This window comes from Mesocricetus auratus, unplaced genomic scaffold (genome assembly GCF_017639785.1).
Source record: "Mesocricetus auratus isolate SY011 unplaced genomic scaffold, BCM_Maur_2.0 Super-Scaffold_100691, whole genome shotgun sequence".
Lineage (NCBI taxonomy): Eukaryota > Metazoa > Chordata > Mammalia > Rodentia > Cricetidae > Mesocricetus > Mesocricetus auratus.
Window position 1 is genome coordinate 48,445,800 of NW_024429267.1, and position 25,246 is coordinate 48,471,045.

The 25,246-nt window shown below is 42.9% G+C and overlaps 1 protein-coding gene across 13 annotated transcripts in view; it reads left to right on the forward strand.

The window, feature by feature from the left end:
• Window positions 1–15,496: 15,496 nt before the first annotated feature.
• Lrrfip2 (LRR binding FLII interacting protein 2) overlaps window positions 15,497–25,246 on the forward strand; it is a 105,620-nt gene continuing 95,870 nt past the window's right edge. For 11 of the 13 annotated variants that reach the window (XM_021230044.2, XM_040739463.1, XM_040739464.1 and 8 more), the window contains exons 1-2: window positions 16,624–16,761; window positions 18,087–18,155. The gene's annotated coding sequence lies outside the window, so the exon portion shown is untranslated. Of the gene's footprint in view, window positions 15,810–16,623; window positions 16,762–17,313; window positions 17,333–18,086; window positions 18,156–25,246 lie in introns of those variants that run through there. The other 2 variants (XM_040739462.1, XM_021230045.2) reach the window with 2 other exon arrangements.

Sequence of the window (25,246 nt, forward strand, 5' to 3'; positions counted from 1 at the left end):
TTTTTTAAGACAGGGTCTCTCAGGCCGGGTGGCGCACGCCTTTAATCCCAGCACTCGGGAGACAGAGTCAGGTGGATCTCTGTGAGTTCGAGACCAGCCTGGTCTACAAGAACTAGTTCCAGGGCAGCCTCCAAAGCCACAGAGAAACCCTGTCTCAAAAAAAAAAAAAAAAAAAAGGGTCTCTCATTGGCCAGGCTACCTGGTCAGCAAGCCCTGGGCAATCCACTTGTCTCTGCCTATCCCACACTAAGATCACAAGGGCACACCGCCATGCCTGGCTCTTTTCAAATGTGGGTTTGGGACTGTATCTCAAGTCCACACGCTGTGTGGCAAGCACTCTGTCAAATGTGCTATTCCTCAGCTCCACTCTGTCTTCCTGAAGAGTGATGAATGCAGTCATTTCCAGGACACAGTTAACCTTATCAAGCCCAGCTCCTTAGGAAGCTCAGGAGCCTGACATCAGCATCCAGTTTCCAAGGATCCTATCAGGACAGGAGACATCCCAGGTTACCATGCTAGCTCTGCCACTCAGTGGGGTGCCTGCCCTTCCCAGCTCTCTCGTTTATTTCCCTCTTAACACAGTGGCAGGAGCTTAGGCATCTTAATCTTCACATGTAGAGTTTACCTGCTTGGTTTCAGGTTTTTAAGAGTGTAACTGTAGGCTGAGCCTCAGGCCACTTCTGAACCGTAGTGTTTTGGTTGTGCCTGTGTGCATATGCAGGGCTATTCAACTGTGAAATTGAATCTGCAGTTTAGCTGGTAATAGTCCTAATCCTAATCTAATAATGATTATTAACTATTTGGGCTGAAATGTTACAGTTTTATTGATAAAAACAATAACAGTAACTATCCTTTATTGTTTGTTATGTGCCAGTCACTATATTAAATCAAGTCAGGGACCACTTAAGGGTAAGGAAGTTGGTATGTTCAGGCAGCGATGTAGCCAAGTTTCAAATGTAGGAGAACTAACTCAGGGGTCCACTCCATCCCCGGCAATCGCTGCGTTCTCAAATCTACCTCCGCAGCTTTTGTTCCTCAGGTTCCTGGTTCTCCACCCTGGGTGGTGTGCTGCTCCATCCACACTGGCCGTGGTAGAATTTCTCTTGGCCTAAGCAACATAAAACTTCAGCAGGAGCACAATTAGCAGTCCCCATAAAATATGCCTTTGACCACTGGGAGAGGCAGTTTGGGTCAGAAGGGTCAATTTTCTGATGAATCAGTGACTAGCTCTAAATGGAACTAATCAGGCTTGTATTGTGTTGCCCTTTTCCTATGATCACCGCTCGATGATTGGGCCTTTGACTACCTCTCCTGCCTGCCCTCCACCTCCCCTCTCACTCTCCTGTCGCCCATGGACCACACTCGTATACACATTCGCACACACAGAGAGAGAGCAGCCAATGGTGAAGAAAAACACAGTTTAGGGACAGGAAAGCTCACAGAGACGCTAGAGGCTTAGAAAAAGAAAGATGGAAGAGGATAACTTCCGGGGGGAAAGAATGCTGCTCTCCCGGCCTCTAGGGTGGGGTGTCAGGTGTGGGGGTGTAGGGATCAGGAAGGCCTCAGGGAAATATGGCCCTGGGTATCAAATTAGCAACCCAGCTCTGCAAGTCCCTGGAGGATGGATTAGAAGCTGGGGATGTTCCCAGCAGCACTTGCAGGCACTGAGGCTGCCCGTCTCAGGATGGAGCATAGTGCGGCAGTGGGTCTTATTTCCAAAGCCTTGGTAGGTGAGGCCTGTGTTACCCATTATGCCGGTACTGTCACATGGCTTTGAGGAAAAGACACAGACTTGGGCCAACTCAAATTACCAAAAAAAAAAAAAAAAAAAAAAGACTACTGGAAAGCTCCCAGGGTCTTTTATTTGAAACCAATGAGATGGGCGAACAGCCACAGATCAGCGAAGAAACCGTGAGCTGATGGTTGTATTGTCACTAGCGTGATTTTGTGTCAGAGTACCCAGGCTCTCTGGCTCTGGGCCTGAAGTGTCTTATGCAGCCTCTGACTTAGTTCAGCTCCCCAGGAGCAGAGACAGTAAGAGTGCTCTCGTGGGGCAGCCTGAAAAGGAGCAAGGGAAATGGGATAGAGCAGGAAATGGCCAAGCAAGCCTGGACCCAGCCTGCTGACCTGTGAGACCTGTAGAGAGAGTGGCTGGACAGGAGCTCCCTGCCAGGCACTGTGGAGCAATGATGTACCCCATAGCCACTGGCTAGGGGCTGCCTCAGTCGGGGACAGACTTTTTCAAGCATTTGAGGACAAGGCGATTTGGTAGAAAGGGGCACTCATGAGCTTTATCAGTTAACACTCAGAGCAGCCTCCGAGACCCTGGGCTCCAGCCCCAGGCCCACCCCAACACAGCCTTTAGGAGTTTTCACTAGGATTTCACTAATACATAGATAATTTGGGGGAAACTGAAATTTTTTATTACATCTGTCCTTCCAGATCTAATGTTTATTGGTGATGTTAAGAATGCTACCAATGGGCTGGGAGACAGTTCAGTCAGTAACATGCTTGCAAGCATGAAGACCTAAGTTTGATCCCCAGAACCCATGTTAAAAAAAAAAAAAGACCAGTGTGGTGGCGTGCAATTATAATCCCTGTACTGGGGAGGCAGAGACAGGTGGTTGCCTGAGGCTTGCTGGTCTGCTCACTTAGACTACCTGGTGAGTTCCAGGCCAGAGAGAGACCTTTTCTTATAAAAATTGTGGATGACGCCTGAGGAACAATACCCAAGGCTGTCCTCTGGCTTTCACAAGCACACATATATGCGTATATGTACCTATATACACCTGCACACAAATAGGAGGCATGGAGGTACATATCTATAATACCATAATCCTAGTATTCAGGAAGTTGAGGCAGGAGGAATGTGAGTTCAAAGCCAGCCTGGAAAACATGGTGAGACTCTGTCTCAAGAAAACCAATCCCAGGGGCTGGAGTGCCCAGCAGTTAACAGCACTTCCTGCTTTTGCAGAGGACCCGGGTCCTGCTCCCCAGCAGCCACAGGTGGCTCACAATCACCTGAGATGAGGCGGCTGACATCCTTTTCAGGTCTCCAGGACCCATAGTCTCTTCTGCTCCTATACCCACATGATGCACACACACACAAAAATCCCCAAATACGTAAGTTAATTAAAAGGTTAGCATTTTAAACATTCTATTTTGTTTTTATTGTTATGATGCTGGAATGAAAAAGGACATTGAAATTTGAATCATTATTTGTCATGTGTTATATGAAATTTTTTTTCTTTATCTTATTCTTTTACAGCTGGGAACTGAACCCAGGATCTTCATGAATGCCAGGCAAGGGCTAGGCAAGCTACCTTTACCCCTGAGCTACATCCCCAGTCCTCTTCTTTCTTTCTCTCTCTCTCTCTCTTCCTTTCTTTCTTCCTTCGTTTCTTTCTTGTTTTTTTTTTTGTTTCTTGTTTTTTTAAGACAGGGTTTCTCTATGTAGCTTTGTAGACCAGAGATCCACCTCCTCTGCCTCCCGAGTGCTGGGATTAAAGGTGTGTGCTACCACTGCCCAGCCCCCAGTTCTTTTGATTAATAATTTAAAACGTCAAAATGATTCTTACGTTACAGGCCATACAAAAATAGATGGTGGCCAGATTTGTCCCATGGGCCACAGTATGCTCACCCCTGTTCTTATCTCCCAATTCCTTATACTCTATTGAACAGAATAAATACTGGCTTTTAATATTGAGATTATAACACACTGTTTACAGAGACTAGAGTAACTTACTGTCTCCTAAATTGATGAGTGTGCATTTAGGGATATACCTATAAAACATTAAACCAATATAGGTTTCTTGCTTTTCTATTTCTAAAGGTGTGCTTGTTTTTACATGTATGTGCCTCTATGAGCTTAATGTGAACCCCTTGCATGCGGGTGCTGGTAGAGGTCAGAGGGTGTCAGATGCCCTGGAACTGGAGTTCTAGGAGGCTGTGCGCCACCTGATGTGGGTGCTGGGAACTGAGCCCTAGTCCTCTGTAAGAACAGTAAGCACTCTTAACAGCTGAACCATCTCTGCAGCTCCATGGACATGATTTTCTTATTTCTTAAATCCCTATGCAACATAGGAGCATGCAGAAATGACCTCATATTTTAAAATTCTCTGTAGTTGTGTCTTAGTTATCTAAATGTATAATATGCTAATTTAATTTCTGTTGTTAACATACAGTTAAAGGGGCTTCATGATATAACGTAATGAGGATGCCTCAAATTTGTGTAGCATTTGATAGTTTACAAAAGTTATAGTTTCATATGTTATCTGTTAGGATCCTCACAAATGGCCTGGAATTGGGCACACAAGGCCTTAGTAGTATAATTGAAGGGAGAGAACTTCCCAAGATTACACGAGGGATAAGGGAGCAGTTGGAGTACTCTGGTCACATCCCTCAACCACAGAGTTACGTCCATAAGATACAGTCAAACAATTCACGAGCCGGGCAGTGGGTGAATCTGCTTGCCCAGCTGAAGACTGCAGTGTCTCTCACAGGACGCCTCTGCTGCACCTCAAACTCCATGTGCCCAGTTGTGGGAAACCCAGACCTTCCTCTTTCTTCCCCCTGCTTCCATAAGTCTAGGAATTAGAGTGATTTCAGCTCTGGTTGATTGACCCATGTGACAATAGCTGCTGTGGAAACTGGGGGCCTGCTGTCACTGCTGAGTCCAGAACATTTTGAAGCTATGCCCTTGAGAAACAATGCTCTTATCAACTTGAATTGCCACCCACAGGATTTGTACATGGTGTCCTTGTACCTAATAAAGCCTGACCTGATAACTGTGGCCCCATTCAACCCAGGCTCCAACTACCATTGCCTTGATGGCTTGCTTAGTGACATGCAGGCCATTTACAGGAAGTGACTTAGACTGAACTTTGTGGTGGATACTGTGCATCTCTCTGCTCAGTAATCTGCAGGAAAAAGGGAAGCACACTTTCCTTGGAATGGACATTTAGACACATGAGCCCAGTGCCAACAAGCTCAGGGACTTCACTTTGTGAGTCTGAGTTGCTGAAATAAAATACCGAGGACTGGGTGGTTTATCAACAAAAGAAATTTATTTTTTCACAGTTCTGGAGGCTGGGAAGGTCACAGTGATGCACTAGCAGATCTGGTGCCTGGAGAAGGTGCATTTGTCAACTGACAGCTGTTCTCTCACTCGGGGTGACAGCTCTGCCTTATGTCTCTTTTGTAAAGGCTTTGCCACCATGACCTAATCACCTCTAAGAGTTCTATGACTAAATGCCAGCTGTTTGGTGATTAGGATTTCAAATTTTGAGTTTTAAGCAGAGATGAATATTTAGGCCACAACATTATTATAATTATTTTTCCTTAAAAATGAATTTATCTGACTACAGGTAGAGATATTTAATTGGGGATACTTAAAAATAATCAGTAACTTTACTTCCTCCTCCTCCTCCTCTTCCTCCTCCTCCTCCTCCTCCTCCTCCTCCTCCTCCTCTTCTTCTTCTTTTGTTTTTCGAGACAAGGTTTCTCTGTGGCTTTGGAGGCTGTCCTGGAACTAGCTTTTGTAGACCAGGCTGGTCTCAAACTCACAGAGATCCACCTGCCTCTGCCTTCCATGTGCTGGGATTAAAGGCGTGTGCCACCCCCCCCCCCGCATAACTTTACTTCTTAAAGATATTATTTTTGATTATGTATATGAGTGTGTGCAGCTCTTAGTGCACATGAGCACAGCCTCAGTGGGGACCAAAGAGAGTGTTGGATCCCCTGGAGCTGAGTCACAGGTAGTTCTGAGCCCCACACAGGTGTTAGAAGTCAAACTGGAGTTCTCTACAAAAGCAGTCTATGCTCTTAACATGCACTGGGTGTTGGTGGCGCATGACTTTAATCCCAGCATTTGGGAGGCAGAGGCAGGCAGACCTCTTTGAGTTCGAGACCAAGCCTGGTCTACCAAGCAAGTTCCAGGACAGCCTCCAAAACAATACAGAGAAAAACCAAAAAAAAAAAAAAAATTGCGGTTATGAGAACACACAGTTCACAGTTCAGTAAACAGTTTTGTACATTCTAACATATTCTGTCGTTCCTGTAATAGAAAACATAATAGCTTCACTCCATTTGTTTCATCATCATGCCCCATTTTAAGTGCCCAAACCCAGTTTCTACAATCCTGGTGAGTGGGGTCACAAGGTGGAAGTTCCCTTCACCATGCTTGTTAACAGAAGCTGCTCCACAGCATGCCCAGGGCCAGTGTATACTGTGACTCTAGAAACCACTCACTTAGGCCTGGCCTGGTGCCCATCTTTATCATTGACTTCAAGTACTTCTGAAACAGAGTAGTGAATGAGAAAAGCCATCTCCAATTCCAGAGACAGTTTCCAATTCTCTTTATACCAAGTGGCGTGTGTTCTACAGCAAGTTCTTTTCTCTCTTTTAACTTGAAAACTTTTCAGACAGGTATATACCACACAGTGAGCGGGCCTCCCTACTCTTGACTCTCCCTTTTCATGCCCCTCCCCCCCTCCCCCGTGCCCTTTGTTCTCTAGATAACTTCACTTCTATTTTCATTTTTTATATGCATGATTTCATGTAACTATATGAAATCCAGGAACCATAAATGTCGTTCTGGGCCTGGCTTAACTGGTTAATGTAACCTCCCACCAGTTGCATCTATTTTCCTGAAAATGACATAACTTCACTTTTTTTTTTAAAGACAGGGTTTCTCTGTGTAGCCCTGGATGGCCTGGAACTCCAGAGATCCACCTGCTTCTGTCTCCCAGGTACTGGGATTAAAGACCATCTGACTAACTTGACTCTTATTAGCGGCTAAAAAAAAAATTCCATATGTATATGAAGCATGTTTTCTGTGTCTATTCCACTGTTGTTGGACATAATGGTTGGGGGTGTCCACAGCAGATTTTAAATGTTAATGGTGGTAATGATGTGTCACACACAGTGGGGAGGAAATAACTTTTCAGTATAGAGGAAGCATGAAGCTAGAAAGGAACACATCTGTAGATGTGTTTTCAAGATTCTATACTGGTAAATGTACTTCTAGCTGATTCACTGTCATCTGTGGTGGTTTCCCAGGCCTCTAAGTCAGCAGCCACCCTGTCCCCAGGGCACTGAAGGAAGGCAAATGAATACTTTCCTGCAAACTGACAATAGGAAGGAATTATAAAGACAAGAAACAACCTGCAAGGCCAGGTGGGAGTGTTCTGGAAAGAGAAGTGCTGAAATACTGACCGTTCCAGATGGTTAACTTCTACACACATGCCTCAGTGTTTACTCTTTTTGGTGACACACAGCAGTGACAACTCATTAACAGCTTGATGAACGAGCATGGGGCACGAAACTGGGACACAGTCAAAGTGTCAAGACAGATTTCTTTTCCTTCCCTTAGTTCTGTTTCTCACATCTGTGATTAAACACTTGACAGAAAGAGGTAGGAGGGATTTACTATGGCTTAAGCTTTAAGGGAGCTTCAGCCCATCACGGCAGAGTTGATGGTGGTAGGTGTGTGTGGTTTGGGCTCTTCACATCTTGGTGGATCAAGCAGAACAGTGCTCAGCTGAAACTTCAAGGCTAGTTCCCAGCAGCCCCTGTCAATCACCAAGGCATGTTCTCTCTCTAACATTCCCAAACCTCCCCAAACCACACCCCAGCTGGGAACCCTACTCAAACCACAATATTATTCTTTAAGACAGACTGGCTTTGAATTTAACACTGTCTTCTCAGCCTGCCTGGGATTGAGATCATAAATGTGCCACCACACCCCAGGCTGAAGGAAACTCAGGCCTTTGTGTAACTGGCACAGCAGGCATTGTTTTTTGGCCACTCATTCCATTTTCTTTTTCTTTTCTTTTGGTTTTTGAGACAGGGTTTCTTTGTGTAGCATTGGCAGTCCTAGAACTCGCTCTGTAGACCAGGCTGATGTCGAACTCACAGAGATCCTCCTCCCAAGTTCTGGAATTAAAGGTGTGCATGACAATCTGTCTTGAAGAAGAATATTGTGGTTACAGTTATGAAGTAGCAATGAGAGAATTTTATGGTTGGGGCCACCACAACAGGAGGAACCTAATTAAAGGGTCACAGCACTAGGAGGTTGAGAACCATTGCCCTGGGGACAGGGAAAGTAAACCATTCGGTGGGAAAGTAACACCAGAGTTCCTAGGAGAATCTCTTTCTTGAGGGATCTAGAGTTTGTGTAAAATCAGAGTTATTGAGAACTTCCTTGGTGCCTCAGAAAGTCTGAGTACAAAGCCAATATGGAAGAGTCATGGGATTTTTGTTGTTGCAGAAGGTTCTTTTACCTAACCTGAAATGGCCACAAGCTGCAGTAGATCAAAAATTCTCCCTCTGTCTTTATTTTCCCAGGGTACTTCAATGTGTCTAAATGTAATATTTACAAGAAAACAGTTGGTGATCATCACAAGTTCAAGGCCAGCCTGGGCTACAGAGTGAGACCAGGCTAGACAGGAACGCAGAGTGAGACTCTGTCTTAAAACAATGAAAGTTGACCTTTTATAAAAATAGAAGACACAAAAAGCTCTGTATTTAGGTATTTAATTTTATTCCATGCACATCTGGGGACATGGTGCTATGGTGTGTAGAAAATAGATCTTTCCTCAAAAAACATATAATCTTGGGAAGACAAAACTAGTATTTTAAAGGCCAGGAGAGGGCTACAGAGATGGCTCAGCAGTTAAGAGCATTGGCTGCTTTTTCAGAGGATCTGGGTTCAACTCCCAGAACCCACATGGTGGCTCACACTATCTATAATTATAGCTCCAGGGGATCTGATGCCCTCTTCTGCCCTCCACGGGCACAAGGCACACATGTGGAGCAGACATGCATGCAGGCAAATACTTACACAAAAAAAAAATAAAAAATCTTTAAAAAAGAACAGTTGAGCATGATGTTGCACACTTTAATCCCAGCACTCAAGAGACAGAAGTAGTGGGTCTCTGTGAGTTTGAAGACAGCTTGGTCTACATAGTGAGTTCCAAGTCATCCAAGACTACAGAGGGAGACTTTGTCTCAAAAAAAAAAAAAAACCAAACCCAAATGAACAAAATTAAAGTATAAACCCTTTTGAAAACAAGTGAACTGGAGATAGTAATTATATTAATATATAATTACACATGTTAACATATAATTATATATTAATTGCATTAATATATATAAAGATCTGAATAAATATAAAGTAATTGATAACTATCTACAAACACAACTACCTATACCAAAAGGTCAAAGGCCTTAAACTCTCCACTTAATTCTCAAGGTACTGCTCATATTCCTAATATGCATTTATTTGTACTTCCTATCTAGTTATTTCATGAGTTAGCAACTTGCATACTGTGGACTTGACATTCCTGTTCAGGTGTCTACAAGGCATCTGGAGCTCATGTCTGGGGAGGTTAATTCTCTCAATCATTCAGACCTTCCCAGACTTCCACACTCTGGTTGATGGCAACCCAATCCTTTTAGTCATTCAAGGTCTAAAACCTTAAGTGTTATCTATTGTCCTTTGTCTCACACCCTTAATCCATTCTGCAAGCAAGTATTGGCATCTCTATTCAAAATTTCTTTAGAGAGAAACTAGCTCTTCTAATCCAGAGTTACCAGGCTCTTCCTGCTCTCATTCTTACTGCCCAAACTTTATTTATAGCAAATCAGCTAAAACAATTCTCCCAGTGGAGGTGACCAGAGAGACGAGACTCTTCAACAATAGCATTTTTGATGGGAAAAAGTCACAAGGTCCAGACATAGGGGATGAGTAGAATAAGTCATTGCTGATTTTGATGCCGGACATTATGATTCATTAACTGTTTAACGACCTGGGCAAACATGCAATGTGAAATTTAAGCATTATGTCTTACTGCTGTGGATGCTTCTCCAGGAACATCATGTGTAAGTTAAATGATATGTTTTGTATGATATCCTATATAAAACTTATGTGAGTTGTATCCTTGTCTCTCCAGACTTTCCTCTGCTCCAAACCATCCTTCCATGCTTCCTGACTGAGGCCCTTCTCAGCTGCCCTAACCTATTCCCACCACTACCTTTCTTTCCTGCTTGGGCTTCCCGAAGGTAGATGCTTCTCTGCCTATTGGTGCTTGGGATATAGAGAAATCTTCTTAAAGGACAACTCTTCCACTTCAAGTACTCCCTTCTTTGTTTCTCCAGACAACTCTCTGATATCTAGTTGTCTTTCTAATCCCCACTTCCCCATGTCTCCCTTCTTCCCTATACAAGATGAGCACAGCCATTTAAAAAGTTATGCATTACTCTGTGTGTGTGATGTAAGTGTGGGTGTGAGCATGACACATGAGCGTGGAGGTCAGAGGATGTGGGTTCCAGGCAATGAACTCAGGTGATTAGGATTGTACAGTAAGTGATTTACCATCCTGTAACATCTTTTTTTTTTTTTTTTTTTTTTTTCTTGAGACAGGCTCTTGAGGCTGGCCTCAAGTTCATGGCCCTCCTTCCTTAGCCTCCCAATTGCTGCAGTGCTGGGATTCTAAGTGTGTGTGCTGCACCTGACACACTGCATTAGGCAAGGAACCACACATTTTTGTGCCTTCATGACCGTGTACACCTATTAATACTTGTTGGGCTGTGAGGTTACTTTGTGAGGTTGATTCTCTTACAGGAAAGCAAGTCTCATGAAACAGAGACCTCACATCTTTCCTCCCTCCCTCTGAATCTCCACTCCCATTTAGGAAGTGTCTGGAACATAGTAAGAGTACCACAGTCATTTCAAAGTGTATTTAGGGGCTCAAGAGATGGCTCAGTGGTTAAGAGCTTCTGCCACTCTTGCAGAAGATCCAGGGTCCGTTCCCAGCCACCCACTGGTGGCTCACTACAATCCATAACTCCATTTCCAGGGGATCTGACTTCCAGGGGTACCAAGCATGCATGTGGTGCACATACATACATGTAGGCAAAGCCTGCATACCAGTAAAAAAAAAATCTAAACATGTATTACACAGAAATGGTGGTACTTCAGCTCCTTAAGGGGAGAGATCCTATTTTATGGCCATGTTTCTACTGATTGTGCTTGGTATATGAATTAAAATTTGACAAATAAACCACAACATGAAGTTTTATTGCTCATTTATAAGTGCATAAGGAGCCATCACTTGATTATTTGTGATAAGGCATTCAAATGAAATTGATAATGAAACAGCTTCTTTTTTCTTATCAACCTTTCCTCATTTTTAAGACTAAAGAAAGTACTTTATACTTCCTTGTTCATTCTTAGCACTAAAGGGCGAGCAGCCCCTTCTGGAAGAATCTGTACAGAGCCAGAACTACTCATGAGATTCTGCATTACAAGGTTATGGTGCTCTCACTATGATACTTAGGTATTTGTCCTAGCTTTGTTTCTATTGCTGTAATGAAGACCACCACTAAGACACCTTTGAGAGGAAAGGGTTTATTTCATCTTACACTTCCAGATAATAGTCCAATTCTGACTTATATCAGGGAAGCAACTAAGGCAGGAACCTGGAGACAGGATCTGAAGCAGAAGTCACAGGGTTGCTGCTTACTGGAGTGGCACCATCCATAGTGAGCTGGACCCTCCTACCCCAACCATCACCAGGAAAATGCTCCACAGACTTGTCTATAGACATTCTGATAAAGGCATTTCTCCACTAATATCCCCTCTTTTCAGGTATGTCTAAGTTTGTATGATAATTTGAAGAATGGCCCCCAAAGGCTTACATGTTTGAATGCTTGGACTGGAGGTGGTGTTTAGGAAGTGGGCCATGTTGCTGAAGGTGTTTTCCTGCGCGCTGCCGTGTAATTTCCAGTTGGCTTTCTACCTCATTTTGGATCAGATGTGAGCTCTCGGTTTCTGTTTCCCAGTGCCATGTCTCCTTGCCTACTGTCGTTCTCCATGTCACCATAGCAATGGACTCACCCATCTGAAGCTGTAAGCCCCTCAAATGCTTTCTTCAATACGTTGTCTTGGTCATGGTGCTTTGTCACAGTAGTAGAAAAGTATCTAAGACTGTATCAAGTTGACAAAAATAAACCAGCAGTGTTTAAATTCTTTTCTCTCTCCAGCCAAGTGAGGATGCTCTTTCCTTTCACTTCAACATTAGCCTCTGGCAATATTTGTGATCAGATGTATTAAAATATGCACACAGGTTTACAGAAAAATTTACTGGGGGGTAGGATGACATGGAACAGTATAAGACAAAGTAAGACAATCCAAATGAGTAGTTTTCTTTCTTTTTCCTTTTTTTTTTTTTTTTTTTGGACAGGGTTTTTCTGTGTAACAGCCAAATGAGTAATTTTCAATTTTGTTGTCTGAAAAAAGTAATTAATTTACAGATAGGCTCTCACTCTTCAGCCCAGGCTGGCCTAACTTTTGGGTTACAGAAGTGAGTCACTGTGGTGGTCTGAATGAGAATGCTCCTCAGAGGCTCATGTATTTGAATATTTGGATACCATTTGGTGCTGACCTTTGGGTAAGTTTAGGAGGTGTGGCTTGCTGAAGGGAGGATGTCACGGGGTTGGGCGTTCAGAGTTTAAAGACTCATGCCATTTACAGGTCGTTGTCTCTGCTTCATGCCTGTGGGTCAAGATCTGAGCTCTCAGCTTGCTGCTCCAGCCGCCCCGCTTGGCACTTCCCTGTGATGGTGATGGCATCTTGTCCTCTGGAGCCCAAACAACCCTTCCTTCTATATGAAGCCTCAGTCATGGTGTTTTATCATAGTCATAGACAAGTAATTAATACAACCACCATACCTGGCTCCGGAAGAATTTTTAAAAACAAACATAATTTGAGATGGGAACCATGGCAAATTTATTAGCTATTGACACATGCCATATCAATAGCTTCCTTTATTTAGTAAAGGAAAAGACACAAATCAAATATAACTGAATGAATTACACAGAAACAAATTACTATAAAGTGGTACCTTTTTTATGAAACAAAACTTAAAAAAAAAACACTAAAAAAACCAAACTAGATTTAAAAACTTGACTATAGGAGCTGGGTGGTGAAGGTGGTGCATACCTTTAATCCCAGGACTCAGGAGGCAGAGTCAGGCAGATCTCTGTGAGTTAGAGGCCAGTCTGGTCTACAAAGTGAGTTCTAGGACAGCCAGGGCTACACAGAGAAACTCTGTCCCGAAAAAACAAAACAAAATAACTATAGGTGTGTAAGATGATGCTAATGAGGAAATTAGGGTCTCTCTCTCTCTCTCTCTCTCTCTCTCTCTCTCTCTCACACACACACACACACACACACACACACTCACACAGATGAGATAAAAAGAAAATGGTAATCTAGTCAAGGAAATATAATAAGAATACAAAATAAACACACATAGCCTATGGCAATTGTATTACTAGGTTTCCATAGGCTTTTTAGGAGAAAACAAAAAATTTAAAAATGTTCTCAACACACACACACACACAAATTAGACTTAACAAAGTGGCGGCCTATTTTTTTTGTGTGTACATGAGTAATGTGCATTTGTGTTCATATATGTGTGGGTGTTTGCTACCATATTTATTGAGGCAGGGTTTCTCAGTCAAACACAAAGCTTATGGATGTGACTTGTAAGGTTAGCCAGCTTGCCCTGGGGTCCTGTCTCTGCTTTCTAATGCTAGGATTACAAATGAATTCCACACTTGCCTGGCATTTATGTGGATTCTGAGAATTCAAACTCTGGTTTTCATGCCACAGCAAGTGATTTAGTTGCAGAACCATCTCTCTAGCCCAAGAAGCCCATTAAAAGATCATTTTATTCTTTGAAAATTTCATACATGTACATAATGTATTTTGATCTTATCTACCCCAGCCACGACCACCTCTACCTTCCCCTGGACCTCAGAATCCATTTCCCTCTCAACTCTATATCCTCTTTTAAAATTATTATTATTAATAGTCCTGACCAATTATTTTATGATTTGTTTTTATTATTTTTACTTATGTGTATGTGTGTGTGCCTCTGTGTGACTATGTATGTGGAGTGCAGATGCCCAATGAAGTTAGAGAAGGGAGAGTTCCCTCTAGTTGGAGCTATAGATGGTTATAAGCCACACAATATGGTTGCTAGGGGTCAAACTTAGGTCCTTTGAAAGAGCAGTATGTGCTCCTAACCACTGAGCCATCTTTCCAGTCCGAGTCCAATTATTATTGGACATATGCACGTAGGTGTGGGGTCATCCACTGGGGCATGGGCACATCCACAAAAACAGTTACTCTCTTTTTTTCAGCAGCCAACAACAGTCAATAGCTCCTTACTTACAAGTTTGGGGTCTCAGGAGTTCCTCTGCTATCCGTGGGAAATTCTGACTGGCTTGATCCTGTACGAGCAAACACAACTCCTAGCAGCTTATTTTTAATGCTTGAACTAATGATGTTTCCAGATATATTTTCCAAATAAAGAAACATAGGATTGCTTTTGTCAAGACAATTTTGTCTAAAATTATGAAAAGACAAAGAAACATGAAAACACATTAATGTCACTAAGAGAATATATGCTAAAAATATATCAATTTCACCTGTTACAATAATAGAAATAGCTGCCTTTAATCCCAGCATTTGGGAGGCAGAGGCAGGCAGATCTCCATGAGTTCAAGGCCAGCCTAGTCTACAAATCAAATTCCAGGTTTTCCAGGATTGTTAACCAAGAGAAACCCTGTCTCAAAAAAACATTAGTACAAATAAAAGGTATAATATCAGATTCGGGCAAGTAAACATAGCAACGAGTATTTGTTATTAAAAAGGAAACATTTTATTTCTTGACATCACCAAGGAAAACCACGAAAGAATTGTTATGGAAAGAATAAATATGTACATATTTAGCCATCTCATTCTCCAAAACTGCACAAACATTTGCAAAAATTTCCTTCATCTATTAATATATCCTCAGAGCTGCCAGCCCACACAGACCTGGGGCATTCACATGTCAAAATATTCCATAAAGATCTGGGAACAGATATTTTTGGCAGAGATAAATTGTTAATGTGCAGAGAAAGACTGTCTACGACATAATTCAGGGTTATAGACTGAGTCAGGAACTCCCTGTAATGACAAAATGTTAGTGTCAGTCTAAAAAGTTCTTTACAACATTCAAATCATTTGATATCGCAGACTCTTACAACAAAAGGAGCAGCTGCCGTTTTCGTTGCCAAATAGATGGCAAAAGGCGAAGGAAAGGTAACACTACCTCCATGCCTGTTTTTACAGAAAAAGAAAGCCAGTTATGGTGGTGCCTGCCTATATTCCCAGCCCTGGAGAGGCTGGCGGCTTAATGCTCCTGGTGAATTCCAAGTCAGTGAGAGATTTTAATGTCTTAAAAAAGAAAATACAAGGAGTATGGCTCCTAAGGAAAAACACCCAAGGTCGTCTCCTGTGTAAGCCAAGTGTGTGTGGACGGACAGGCAGATACACACAGTTTGTCTTAGCACACTTTTCCCCGTGTGCTGAACCTCCAGGAATGACGCCATAATGACAGCCGCATGAACTCTAAGGTTGGTCAAGCCTTTGATGTCTCCGTGGAAATGGGCAACCCAGAGAGCCCTTCTAGAAGCCATTAGACAAAGGCCTATCATGGAATTTGGAATCTGTGGGCTTATTCGTGGGTTTCCGAATCTGCAGTCTTTGTAGGTAGGTAGTTGAGTCCAAGAGCATTTTGTGCCCTTTCCCCCAGATACCTGCTCAGCTATCACTTCCTGCCAGAGGTCTTCTCTGACCATCTTCCTCAACCAGAGACCTCACCCTCAAAATTTTCTCATCATTGCTTGCTGCTGAGTTTCACGACTATCTGTCATCCGCCTTGTTTATCTGCTCAAGTTCATTGACTCAAAAGGTAAGTCCCCGTCCCCCCAGCCCCCCAGAACAGGATCTGGTCTTCCGGTGTCTTGAACTTTGAACCTGCTGGGCTTCCAGATACTCTGGGATTGAAGGGCAGGTCCACGATTTGGTTCGTGTGTGTGTGTGTGTGTGTGTGTGTGTGTGTGTGTGTGTGTGTGTGTGTGTGTGTGCGTGCACGGGTCTCACTACGGTGAGTCAAACTCCTGCGCTCTGCCACAGGCTCCAGGGACAACAGGTGTAGGGTATCCTACCTGGGTTTATGCTAGGAACGGAACCCGGGGCTACGGGTACGCTAAGCAAGCGCCCTATGAACTGCGCTACAGCCTCGGCTGGAAATCTCTTAAAAACCAGGTGTTTGCGTCTCGTTCGGCCACACCCACCCTCCGCATCCTTTCCCACAGTCGGTGCGCCAGGTGTCTCACTTACCCAAGCCCTCCCGCCGGACCGCTTAAGGCCACCGAGCTAAGTACGGCCACGAAAGGCTCCGGTAGCAACTCTCGGGACCAGGCCGGGCCTGAGCGAGAGCGAGTCGCCCTCCCCGCCACCGCTCCATCGTCCGACGCGACCCCGGTTCTCCGCGGTCCAGGCAGGAGCCTCTGGGCCGCGCACGCCCGTCAACCCGCCGCCCGCCGCAACTACTTCCGGGTGAGCGGGTCGCCGGCCGGTGGCCCCGCCCCTCGGCCCCGCCACCGCCGCAGCTGCAGGCACCGCTCGGGCTGCGGCTCATCCCGGTTCGCGTTCAGCCGTCCCGGCCGCGGCGCGAAGGGCGCCCTGAGTGTGACGGCGCGACCGGCGGCGGTGCGAGGAGAGCTTCGTCTGCCTCCCTGCGGCCCGCGCGGTGGACCGGGTACGGACAGAGAGCGGCCGCCGCGCCCCTCGCCCCGCTCCCCGGCGGCCGCTCCGGCCCTTCCGGGCGGCGCCGCAGCCTCAGCCCGCTCCACACGCAGGTAAGGGCAGGCGACCGGGCCGGCTGTCCTGAGGCGCTGTGCCGGGGCGGCTCCGGGCTGGGGTCTCCCGGCGGGTCGCCGGCTCCCGCTCCTCCCGCCCCCCTCCCCGCGAGGGAGGAAGGGGTTACGCCCCTTGGACCGGGCATCACTTGGGACGGGTGGGTGCCCCCGCTCCCTTTGCTCCCAGCGCCCCACTCCCTCAGACTCTGCCCTCGCTGTCCCGGGAGGAGCCGCCCCGGGAACGGTGTCAGGCCGGTGGAGGGCGTAGCTTTTTAAGATGAGAGTCCCCCTCTGTTGCTTCCTTCTTGATCTGAATTGAAGCGCGGGCTTAACAGGCTCTGGGCAGGACGGTCGGGGTTAATGCTTGACTAATAAGGGGCGTTATTTACACCCACATTGTGGAGTGGAGCTCCATAGCTCCAGTCAGGCCTGGTTTCCCAATGCTGTGGATAACCAGCAGGAAGCAGGGGGACGTAAGAGAACCCAGAGGAGAAAAGTTCAAGTGTTTGCTTTATGTATTTTTCCCCCCACCTCAAGACATACAAACAACACGCTGGAACATGACTGATGGGTATCCTAAACTTTCATTATTTGTAGCTCTTTTTAAATTTTTTTCATTCAGTGACTCAGCGTTTTTGCCACACAGTTTTTGTACAGTAGGTTGATTGACTCTAAACTATGTAAGGATAACAAGTGGCTGCTATTTGTGTTGCGTTATCACAATGGAAAGACATGCGGTAAAGGACCGACGAGATGGAGTGCAGGGTAGGGATGGATACATTCTTAATCAGTGTTTGACATGTCGTCGCGGCCCCCGCCCCCCCAGTGTATGCTGGAGAAGGGTGTGAAAAGCTGCGATTACTGGGGAATGAATAGTTTTGCAGGGAGAGTTAGTTGGCTAAGTTTACCATGACGTGAATGTCTTGCAGAGTTAGCTCTGTTTAACTACTCATGCTCTGTTTAACAACTACAGAGAGACGATGACCTCGCATTTAATACACTCACACCGAATAAGAATTTCGGAAAGTGTGATTCATGTAGGAAGTTAGGTCACACTCACTGCGTGAATCATTGATACGGATCTTCACAAACGGAATAGTGGAAACCCAAGCTTGTTTCTCCCCGTTTAATTAGATAATTTTACTCTTTTTATAGCAAGTGATGTATAATGTTTGGTTCTGTTTGTTGCTGGGTGGTTATTGTCATGCACTACGGTTTGGAAATAAAACTTTAAAACTTGCAGAATGTTTTGATTTATAATCCTTTGTTAGTAACTAAATGGACTGCTGTGATTTTAACACCCCCCTCTTTTTTTTTTTAACCAGATGTGGGAAGACAAATGAAGGGGTTTAGATGCCAAATAAATGTCAGTGGAAAGAGCTACCAACACTAAGGTACGAAAAAGTACCGTGGGAGAGCCTGTACTATATAAAATAGCTTTTGAGTGGGAAGCTGTAGCACTTGGCTTTCTATCCTGAAAAATGTTGAATGAGACTATACTAACTTCTGTTCTGTTCTGGAAGGAATTGTGTATTGAAGTTTTGGTTTATTTTTAGAATTGACTAATTTCAAACTAGAAATAACATTTTATTGCTGCAGTGTAATTTGGTCATTTTAGCCTTTCAAAACGAGATGCAAAATAACTTTGAATACCACAGTTCTTGGTAGCGATGACCTTGTTTGCCCGGTTTTTGTTTTTAGAGTCCTGCCTATTTTATCTTGATTGGCAATTAGAAGTCCTATTGATTAATTGGAAAGTAATATCAAGTTTACTTTATTGGTGTTGCTTAAGACAGATATTTCTTTCATTCTTTGGCTACATTTTGGCATCTTTTTCACTTTGGATATCCATTCTTATATTCAGAGTGTTCCCTAATGTTGCTTTTTATTTTTGCCTGGCTGATAGGATAATGACTTAAGAGTTTCTTTTCCTTGTAAGTAGAGATTACTTTTGGAAAATTCCTTGTGAAAACCTTCATTGGGGACAGTCTTGATGAATAAATACATAAGGGATAAATCTTCTTAGGTTAGGACTAAAGCATCACCACAACAAGGGAAGAGAGATAGAAAATGCATTTCACTAGCTATCTATGTTTTGCAATACAAAAACAATTCTTTTCATTAATTTAGAAAGAAAGAGGGAGCGATCTCTTGCAAAGGTCTTTGTGAATTGCTTAGCCAGTTCCTAGAGTGAAAATGAACAGAATTGATGAGGTGGGGTGATACTTCTTTCGAATGGTGGGAGTACTGGTGAGACTGTTTAAAAGGAAATAAAATTCTTCTGTCTTCACCCAAGGAGTGCTGTTCATTGTCCCTACAAAACAGTGTAGTTTGCAGGAGAGTGAATGGGGGACTCCTGATCCCATACCTGGGAAAACTCACTACTTTATCCATTTTGCAGATAAAGAATACTCTATCGTTCAAAGCTTAGCTTTTAAAACTTTAGAAGGGTCAGGTGTTGCTGGTGAGCACTTTTAGTCCCAGCACTCAGGAGGCAGAGGCAGGCGGATCTCTGTGAGTTCAGAGACCAGCCAGGTCTACAAGATCGAGTTCCAGGACAGCCTCCAAAGCCACAGAGAAACCCTGTCTCAAAACAAACAAAAAGCTTTAGAAGGAAAGGATTCAAGCAGAGTTGACCCTGTGAGTAAAATGTCTTAGTCCTTTTCTCCATTTCCCCTGAAACCTGATAGAAGGGAGGACTATCTTGGGAAACGAGAGTGGCTGACATTGCACTTTGCACTTTTACCTTTCAAACTTTTGGTCAACAGTAAATTTGACTTAAAAACAATTATATTTTAGACTAAACTTATAAATTATAGAACTGGGCTTGTGTGCTATATGTTTTCATTTGTTCAGTTATTTATTTACTCTGGTGGTTGGTGTGGGGAGCCAAGAGAGACTGCTGCTTCTTGGACAGTCACTCAACCTCTGTGCTCTGCTAGTCTAGCGGGAAGGAAAGAAATAGGTAAAAACAGAGACAGTGGAAAGAGGGGAAAATGACATACATAGAAAGAAATGCTGATGATACGGGCTCAGTGGCATTTGTGAAGCCTTTAAAGACTGATAAAACATGTAAAAAACTGTCATACAAGGAAAAAAGTTCACAAACTTTTTACCTTCCTGTGTATCTACTACCTCTATCCAAGCCCCCATGGGTAATGTGTCCTTTTTTTTTGTATTCACCTCATAATTGTCCATTAAATACACAGTTTCATGTGTTTAGAAGTGTTGTTTACCTGTGCTGTAGCTGAGATTTTTTTTTGTATTAGCACCTATTCCAATCTCATTTTACTTTAAAGACAACTGGATTTATTAATTTTTTGTAGTTTTACTAAGTTCTTATTAGTAAACATTAGGTCATTTTTAGTATTCTGTAAACAGTGCTATAAGAAAAACCTTTGAACAAGTATAAGTGTATCTATGGAATATATGATTGTGAGGTTGGTTCTTAGGTTGTGAACATGAGAATTCATTTTATATTAGACTTTGTTTTTTGTTTTTGTTTTTGTTTTTTTTGAGATGGGGTTTCTCTCTGGCTTTGGAGGCTGTCCTGGAATTAGCTCTTGTAGACCAGGCTGGTCTCAAACTCACAGAGATCTGCCTGCCTCTGCCTCCTGAGTGCTGGGACTAAAGGCGTGTGCCACCAACGCCCAGCTAGACTTTGTTTTATAATAGAAGATAATGTTTTCTCAGCCACAGGAGGAAGAAGATTTTAAAAATTACTTTGTTGTGAGCTGGGCTTCATATCATGCAGTCTGTTGTCAACATTTGGGAGGCTAAGCCAGGTGATTGAGAGTTTGAAGCTGCCATGGTCTATATAACATGTAATAAGACCCTGTCTCAAATAAAATTGCAAATATAAGTCAATTTAAGACATCGTGGAATGTCAGATGATTAATTTGAACTGGTAAATGTCAAAAGACCATAGTTGAAGTCTGGTGTTGACCAACATAAGCCACTTATATTTGGTAAAATGGCTGTAGGTTAGTTTCAGAGTTTATATTTTCTGTTAATTAAAAACTTTTATATAGCGGGGTGTGGTGGCACACACCTTTAATCCCAGCACTTGGGAGGCAGATGCAGACCTCTGTGAAGTCTATATAGCCAGTTCTAGGCCTGCTAGGGCAACATACAACCCCCCCCCAAAAAAAAACCCTCAAAAAAAAAAAAACGTTTAGCTGGACGTTGGTGGCACACACCTTTAATTCCAGCACTTGGAAGGCAGAGGCAGACGGATCTCTGTGAGTTCCAGGCCAGCCTGGTCTACAGAGCTAGTTCCAGGACAGCCTCCAAAATAATATAAAGAAACCCTGTCTCGAAAAAACAAAAAACAAAACAAAACAAAACAAAAAACCAACCAAACAAAAAATTCCCACTTTTATATAGTTTCTGTTTTTGCTCTGGTAAAGTTAACTGATACTAGTCATAAGAGAAAGAAATGACCCACCATTTCTTCTTAATCTTCCACATCCTAGCCTATCTATTCAAAGTAGAATAAATGATGGAACCAGAGAACCAAAAATTCCTTTGCAATCCAGAGCACTGTGGGTGTATTCCTTTGTCAAAGCAGTAAGTAGGTATAGATTTAGACTTTATTCTGCAGAGTCAGTAAGCAGAGTAAGGGAGGTTCAAAATTTAAATTTGAAGTTCTGTAGGTGACTCATGCGTAGGGTGAGGTTGGGAGCCTTTGTCCTTCTGGAATGAGAGAGACCAGCGAGGAATAAGTACTGAGAGGCTCAAGTGTGGTGGAGTTGGAACTCCTGAGTGGCAGTTTCCCTGGATGGTGTCCAGGCTCTATTTTGAGGCCCTGTCAAGACTTGCCTGACAGATCTACCACATAACCGTAATCTGGCCTGGCCCTGCTGCAAGGCAGGAAGGCCTGTGGTTTAGGGAAAGTGGCGACTGCAGAAGAGGGAGTTATGAAGATCATGTGCCTTCAGAAGATTGAGGCCAAGTTTGGGGTGAAAGTCTGCTGAGTGTGCCTTTTACATATCCCAGCATCCAGGTGTTTTCTGTTTTAGTCTCCAGATTTTTGTTTTCTGTTATTTGTTTTCTTATTTTTGGAAAGAGTTTGATTGCAGAGAGCTAAAGAGGAGATTTTTAGAATAATGTGCATGAGGAGGAACATTGAATTGTCCCAGCATAATGCCTTATATTCTGGTTCTGGGAGCACTTACCAAGAATCAGTCAAAATGATTGACAGTATATGTGTGTGCATTGTTATGAGGGAGCCATATAGTTGAAATGGTCCAATTCAGAGTCTTTCACATTTGCCTCTGGCAGCTTGGAATAATGACTGACTGTTTTACAGGAAGTTTGGAATTCACACAGCTAAATTAGTTTCTTACTTTATCTTCCCCATGAAAGTGTTATACAATTGTATCTTTTATTTGATTTTTTTCAATTTTAATTGTTTTGTATGTGTGTGGGTGTGGTTATGTAAATTAGAGGACAATTTGAAGGAGTTGGGTGTCCCGCCAAATAGCTCCTGGGGATCAAATTCTGGTTGTAATGTTTGGGATAAGTAAGTGCCCTCACCCAGTGAACCTTCTCCTGGCCCTGAATTGTACTTTTAAACTCTTGTTTTTTTTTGTTTTTTTTTAGCAGACTGCATAGTTATCTCCTTGTGCTGTATAGTGCTGCAGGAAAACCTTAGTGTTTTCTATGTTTAGTGAGCACTTAGGTTTAAAGTTCTTTAGGTAATCTCACTTCTTTGCCTAGAAAGCTGTCACACAACTTACTGTTACACCCTGTGAGCAAGGTTCATGTCTCTGTTTCACTGCTGAACTGTGCTACAGTCAAGGGTTTCTGAAGGATTTAGCTTGCAGATATAATTTATAGATGTGATCCTGCAAATGGTTTTCTGGTCATTTACTTTAGATTAGATTGTTACTTCAAGAATTTGGTTGTGTCCCAGGCATCAGCCTGGGAATCCAGCATGGGACTAATCAAGACCCCCCTGAATCTGGGTGTCAGTGAGGAGGCCTAGGTAATCTATTGAGCCTTGGGCAGCAGATCAGTACCCATACCAAGTAATACACACGGACTTTGGACTCCCGTAGAACAATGTGAGGTGCACTCTCACCCTGAACTCTTGGGGAAGGGTCTAGGCCCTGCCCTATATGAAATGACAGACTATGGACACCCCCATGGAGGGCCTCACCCTCCCTGGGGGAATGAGGGGATAAGGGGGGGGGATGGGGGGAGGGCACGGGAGGAGGGGAGGGAAAAGGAGAGGGACCTGGAACTGACTTGTGAAGCAACCTTGTTTCTTATCTACATTTAAAAAAAAGAATAAAAAAAAGTCATAAAAAAAAAAGAATTTGGTTGTGGTGTCATTAGCATTTCATGATAATGTCCTTGGGGTTTAATATAAGGAGAGCAAAATGAACAATAGTTTCTTTTCCTTCTGTTATCTAGTTTATTCCTGTCATCTCTTCCTTCTCTCAGGCTTTCTCCCCTAGAACAATAAAACAAAACAAAAAATAAAACACAGGGTGAGCTGAGAATGGTTAAAGATTGGGAGAAACCATAGAGTGCATAGCAAGGTGTTTCTGTTTTCTGAGAAGGAACTGCTGACTCCGTGTATCCCACCATGAAAGGATCACAATTCACTTTTCCCAGTGTTTTTACTTTGAATCTTGTATATATCTTAGGGTTTCTTCATATGAGCATCACATTTTAAACTAGTTTCGGTGTAACAGATACATTTAGTGCTTTTGAAACATTTAATTTTTAAGCCATTTGCAAGCAGTTTGTTATTCTTTCTGTAGTCCCACTTTCAAATAGAAACATTTTAACAGCTAGGAATTAAAATATACTCTCTACAGAAATAAGATGTTAAGATGCTTATTTTCCTGGTAAATGGTTTAAATGATCCGTGTTTAATAAAATTGAATAAATTTAGCAAACACATGTGGTTACTATTTTTTTAAAAAATAGAATTAAGTACTCCAGCTGAGTGATTCAGTGGTTATAGGATATAACAGACAGATATTTCAGTTTCAAATGAATTTTTTCCCCATGTTATGGATAATGCGTTATTTATCTGGACAATCAAGGAAATGAGATCATTGTCTCCTTGTCTTGCCAAATTCATTTATTGCAATCCACCCTGCTTTTTTTTTTTTTGCTTGTGGTAAACTTAAGTAATATTACCATATTGAGTTTTTCCATTCTTTTCATGATGGAAAATGTGTACAATGTAAAATTTAACCTTCCGCTCCTCTTTTGAGTGCTGGGGTCCAGGGCCTTGCACATGCTACAGAAATCCTCTGTCAGTGATCTCCACCCTAACCCCTTAAACCATGTGTAATTGTACAATTTCGTGGCATTACAGTACATTCAAATTGTGGTGCAGCCACCCAAACATCTATCTCCAGAACTTTTCATCATCTTAAACTGAAAACTGCGCATCAGACCGTAACTACTCTCTTCCTCTAACCCTTGGCAGCCACTTGGCTACTTTTGGCTCTGTGATTTAACTACTCTACTCTAGGTACCTAACATATTTCTGGAATCATGTATTTGTCCTCTGTGTCTGGCTTATTTTATATAGCATAATGCAATCAAAGTCATTCATGTTGAAGCACATATGTTTGATTTCTGTTGATTACCATTTATGTCTCCTGCCTTTTGATTATTGTGAATGATTCTGCCAGAGACATGGGTATGTGACTATGCATTCAAGTCCCAGTTTGTTATTTTGTGTATATACCCTGAAAGGGAGCTGCTGAATTATGGTAATTTTATGTCTAAATATTTGAAGAATCACCACGTTGTTTTCCACAGTGGTTGTACCATTTGACTTTCCCACGAGCAGTGCACAAACATTCTGCCTACTAACACTTGTTATTTTCCCTTTTAATTTTTTTTTCTCTTGAAAGGCTTTTTGTTTTAGTTTTTTTGAGACAGGATTTCTCTGTGGAACAGCTCTGGCTGACCTGGAACTCCAAGCTGGCCTTGAAACTCATAGAGATCTGCCTGCCTCTGCCTCCAGAGTGCTAGGAGTAAGTGTGAACCACCATGCTCAGCTTTCATGAAAGCCATTTAAGGAGTTTGTGAAGTATATCTCATTGTGATTTGGATTTGCATTTTCCTAATTACTAATGATGCTGGGTATCTTTCTGTCCACTTACTGACTACATCTGTCTTTGTAGAACATACTGGCTTTGCCTTTGCCTCTTCAGTGCTGAAATTAAAGTTGTGTGCCACCATACCTGGCCCATCTCTTAATGAAAAATTATTTTATGTGTATGGATGTTTTGCCTCATGTATGCCTATGTGTGTGTGTGTGCAGTAAGTACTCTTGGAAGGGAGGTCTCTTTGGAGCTGGTGTTAAGACGTTGTGAGCTGCCATGTGATGGAGTAATTAGTGCTGTTAACCATTGAATCGTATCTCTAGCCCCACATCTTTTTAAAAAATTAGTTATATTAGTATTTTTTTATTTGGTATACACACACACACAAACAGGGTGGGATATAT